This window comes from Cynara cardunculus, assembly GCF_001531365.2.
Source record: "Cynara cardunculus var. scolymus isolate 2C chromosome LG 1, CcrdV1, whole genome shotgun sequence".
Classification (NCBI taxonomy): domain Eukaryota; kingdom Viridiplantae; phylum Streptophyta; class Magnoliopsida; order Asterales; family Asteraceae; genus Cynara; species Cynara cardunculus.
This window is the reverse complement of record NC_037528.1, coordinates 11,083,526-11,087,863: the sequence shown is the minus strand read 5'-3', so window position 1 is coordinate 11,087,863 and position 4,338 is coordinate 11,083,526.

Below are 4,338 nucleotides of genomic sequence, written 5' to 3'. Positions count from 1 at the left end.
TAATATAATTTTTATAAAGATAATAATTAAGTATTTTGTTATAACTAATGATTATTCTAATTATATTTTAGATATTTTATATTTAAAATGAAATGTATATCCCGTATTTGATTGTATTTATCTATAGTTAGTTACACAAATTCAAAATAAAACTTTAATAAGTTGTACTTATGCACAATTTACTTGTGATCTTAAATTTTAAGTAATATGCATCAATAAACAATATTTTATGCATAAAAAACGGTTTTTAAGAGTTTATGTCAAATGCTTTATAATATAGTATAGATATAGATACTTTTAAAAAAAGGTGAATAAAATATTAATATTTAATTATAGATACCTACTTTATTGTCTTTCAAATATAAAGACCAATTTATTTTACCTCCATATTTTGTAGTATTTTAGCGTTGGATTGGAAACAGAAACATTTCCATTTTTGTGTCTTTATTGTTGAGTTGAAGATGGTCTAAAACCACTAAAAAAAAAAAACCAAAAACACTACGAGTAGTGGTCCATTAAGCACTAAAAAATCAACTTCAACCACTTGTTAAAAACATATTTAATATAATAATAATAATAATGCTTAATATATTAAAGTGTTAGTCAATATTTATATATATAATTATAAAAACTTAATATTATATTTATAAATGCCTCCTTTTTTTAATTCCAAATATAGATGTCAAGTTTGAAGACCTCTAAATTTTTAGTGTTTTAATGTTGGTTGAAGATGAAAACATCTTTATTTTGTGTTTTTAGTATTGGGTTGGAGATGCCGTGAAGAAAAAAAACTTTTACCCGACAAGTGTTTATCGAGTTTAAGACGTGGTTTGTATAAAACTATGAAAATGGTATTTTCTTGTGGAAAAAATGCATCGATAGTCATTGCGGTATTCAGTTTGCTTTCAAAATAGAATATGATCTTAATCCGTTATTTCGTTTTCGCTTTTATTAAAAAAAGACCATGTATAAGTCTACAAAACTTAATACCTAACTCTAAAACTAATCCGTCATTTCATTTTTGCTTTTATTAAAAAAGACAATGTACAAGCGTACAAAAAATTAATACATAACTGTAAAACCAAGTTGGATGGAGTGTACTCGGTTTTAATTATCATACTATAAAACGTCTTTTCCACTTAACTACTCTATAATGTTCATTTACAACATTCTCCATACTTTTATGGGTTGTTTGGTTGGTTTTTCGTTAAACCATGGCTAAATTGTTGTTCGGTTGCTACACTAAATAAACTGTTTGAATGATATAAATGACCATTTTATCCTTAATGTTTGTTTTTATTTTATTTCTATAAATATCTTAATGGTTAAACTTTGTTAGATAGATATTTGATTTAATTATCATATATGATTTTAAATAATATAAACTTCACCGGTTCATGAAATTCCAAAACAAGTATTTGGATTAGGATGGTCTTTCTTCTAGAAGTCACCAAGCAGAGAGTGAAGGAACACCTCCAATACAAAATTCTAAACATAAAACGAAAACAGTAAAGGAAAAGAAACACGGGTAAAAATATATTTGTAACATACCTTAACGCGAAAGAACAAATGTGAGCAAGGGGTTTGTGGTCAATACTTCATACTGTCGGGCAGCGAAACTTACACTTGCAAACTTACACTTGCTCACTATTTATGGCGGTTCGCTAGAGCCTCATCCCTCCTCCCTTTTCGGATCTATATTGTGAGAAGGAGAGGGAAATGAATAGGGGCAGAGAGAATGAAGATGAGGGGTAGAACGACATTGGTAGACTGGCGACGACAACCGAGAGCTTCGATGGAGGCACTTGAGAGCTTCAAGGATTGAGACGCCGAAGGGTCCAAGGTTTTTTTTTTCCTTATTGAGGCTGGCGGTGTGTTTTAGGGGATGTTTGGTTATTGTTTAGTGGGTTGTATAACCTATGTAGCTTATTCGGTCAATCATAAGTGGCTAGTTAGTTATGGCTAAATCTGGAAATCGATAGTTTATTCAGGTAGCTTGAGGAGGGCTCTTGTTTTCATTCAACCTTTTACCTAGTTACTTTTTCTTCTTCTTATGGTGCATTTGGTACGTTCAGGGCCATCCTTGGGGGAGGATAGCATGGGCGCACGCCCAATGCCTAAAAATATCAGAGACCCAAATTTTTCCCTTAAAATACAATAGTAGTCTAAAAGAATTTAATAAATTAAAGAAACCAAAAAATTTGTAGCATATAATACGAGACAAAAAGAAATTAGGTGATAATAAGGGCTAAAAAATATATCAACTAATTACATTAGAGAATAAAATAAAAAAAATTAATTGATCATTCATTATATGTTATTGTTTCTTGCCACTTTATTTATTTTTTATCTCCATCAAGGTTCAATAATATTGGTTATTGCTATCTCTATATGTTTGATTGTTTTCGTGCTTCAACAATTCAACGTTAAGATCGCGTGCTTGCTATTGCTATATATTTTTGTTAGATATTTTTATCAATTTATGCTTCTATTGACTATTGTTATTTGGTTATGATGTTCTAATTGTTTTTGTTGACTATTATTATCTATTTTTGATTATACATAAAATATTTTACTATTATTTGACAATCAATCTATTTCTTATAATTTGTGACGTGTTTCATGGTTTTGTGATTAATCAATATTTTTTTCCTACCAAATGTATTTAGTAATGTCTCTTATGTATGTCATGTTACATAAACTTTTAATCTTAACATCTTATTTTAGTTGAGCAAAAAAAGAAGAAAAATAGAATTTATATATTTTCATCAATTGTTTGACTTATGTATCTTTTATTGGGATTCCACCAAAACACAAGATTTTATATAAGTGCTCAAACAATCATTTGTTGAGCTTGCATATTATATGTTTAATTCATTATTTATTTTTATTGGTTCTCAATGGATAATTTTTTCTTTCATATTCTTATTGATTCTCATTTGTCTACTTGTCTAGAAAATCTTGATAATCGTCTTTATTATTGATATATTATTGACGCTCACGATTACTTCATTCACACAAATTCTCTTTTTATATCAAAATAACACATACTTCTTGTTATGAACTAAAAAGATTCTTACATTTTATAAAAATTTATCAACCATAGTTTTTATACTCTTGGCTTCAAATTATCGAATAAAAAGTACGTAAATTTAAGTACTCTCTTATATATCTATTATAAAGATAAATATGATTTTTTTCCCCAGTAAATTATTAGCATTTTTTGTACTCAATGTTATACTAATGAAAAACATTTATTGAATTTATTTTCGTACTTACTGAGGGTCACTACAAGAAAAGTGAAATTTGACGATGTGCCGTTTAGCGATGACATGTTTCCGGCACAAGTTATAATGACAACATGTTATATACTATTTCTGATCATAAATGGACTTTTAGCGACGACAAAAGTCGTTAAAAGCCTCCTTTCTTACAGTGGGCCATGTTTTTATGTTCGCCCAGTGTAACGCCCCAACCCACACATTGCATGTAACACATATATTTCGTATCAAAGAAAATACATATTCATACACATCGGGTCCCATAGTACAAGAAACTATCATGACCAAATACAAGGTCTAAAAATTCAAAATACAATCTTGTATTAATCATCAAAAGCAGTATGCAGCCGAATGCATAAAAGAAAAGAATTAAATCTTTTCCTTTCCTTTACCTTCTATACTTCCTGCAATACACATTTTAAAATCACAAAAACGAGGGTTAGACTAAAAAGTCTAGTGAGTTACCCTAATCATGTAATTGCAGAGTGAAGGATCAGCAAAACCTTTACAAAATCAAGTATTCATATAAATAACAAATAAATGAATCCATAATACCAAAATACCAAATCATTTCTCAAATTCAAGCTATCACTTAGCTTATTCAAATCTCATACCTTTTGAACCAATCAGGTTCCATATAATGCCACTTTTTAAACATTTTTCTCAATAACGAGGTTTAACAAAGTTTCAGGCCAAAACAGATTTTTCTTCTCAATAACATCCAATATATGATTTCCAAATAAGAACCTTGATCCTAAATCCTTAAATCACAAAGAAATAAAGATTCTAGATCTCAGTAGTCTTAAAGGAAATAATAGAAAGAGTTATATAAAATCACACACATACAATGCCACCCTTATATCCAATGGACACCTCTCCTTGATATGCCACCTTTATCCCATGGGACACCTCTCATTGATATGCCACCCTTATAACAAATGGACACCTCTCATTGATATGCCACCCTTATAACAAATGGACACATCTCCTTGATATGCCACCCTTATAACAAATGGACACCTCTCCTTGATATGCCACCCTTATAACAAATGGACAC